Consider the following 1,160-nt stretch of genomic DNA (forward strand, 5'->3'; position numbering starts at 1 on the left):
AGACAGACAGACAGACAGAGACAGAGACAGAGGGGGAGAGAGAGACAGAGAGAGAGAGACAGACAGACAGACAGACAGACAGAGACAGAGACAGAGACAGAGGGGGAGAGAGAGACAGAGAGAGAAAGGAAGAGAGTAACCTACCGTAGGCCTATTTAATGTATTCATGGGTCAAAGTCAAAGGTTCAGTCAATCGTAGCCCGGTTTACGCCCTACGTGTAGTCGCATGTGTGTGTATGTCTAGATCTAATATCTAGATCATTTTTTTTTTAATCATGAAAGTATTGAAAGTAGATTTCTTCTGCAGTGGATTTAGTGCGCACGCAGAAGTGCGCCGAAGGACATTTTGTGTTCAGTGTGTTCGTGTGTAGATCTATGTCTAGATCTAATATCTAATCTAGATCAAGATAAAGAGTCATGAAAGTATTGAAAGTAGATTTCTCCTGCAGTGGATTTAGCGCGCACGCCAAAGGACAAGGATATTTTGTGATACCCTATTGAATATTGAACGTGGATTTTTCTTGCTGTGCATCATAGATTCTAAGATCTAGATTTAGATCTAGGCTAGATCTGTATGTGAATCTTAGATCGAGATCAAGAAGGATGAAAATATTGAACATGGATTTTTTCCTGCTGTTAATAGATCTAGAGTCTAGAACTAGGCTGTCGGTAAATCTAGATCGAGATCAAGAATCATGAAAGTATTCTTGAAAGTGGATTTTTCCTGCTGTGAATAGATCTAGAAATCTGCGCCATCTGTGGCGCCTGTCGGTTGTTAAAAATATGGATTTCTAAACTTAGATCTATCTATGGGCCAAGGCTCCTTCTTTCAATAATTTGTGGCCTTTGTCTTTGCTAGATCTAGAATCTAGATTAGATTCTTCTAGAAAGCAACAATTGGCATGTAGGCCCAACTCTTTTTTTTGAAAGTGATTGAGCTGGAACTTTAGGAGAAAATGCCACGCCTTCGAAGAGGGGGAAGAAGTCTTACCCATAGAGGTAGTCAAGAGGGGGTGCTACATGGATAAGTTCAAGGTAAAATATTTATGTTTTGTTTCTTCCCTGTTTTCAGTCTTTTTCTTCTTCTTAACTTTCCTAATACTGCTTCATTATTATTCCGTTCGTAGAACGGGTGCTTTTACTAGTAATAAAAATAATAA

The sequence above is a fragment of the Aplysia californica genome, unplaced genomic scaffold, assembly GCF_000002075.1.
Source record: "Aplysia californica isolate F4 #8 unplaced genomic scaffold, AplCal3.0 scaffold00550, whole genome shotgun sequence".
NCBI classification, from domain to species: Eukaryota; Metazoa; Mollusca; class Gastropoda; order Aplysiida; family Aplysiidae; genus Aplysia; species Aplysia californica.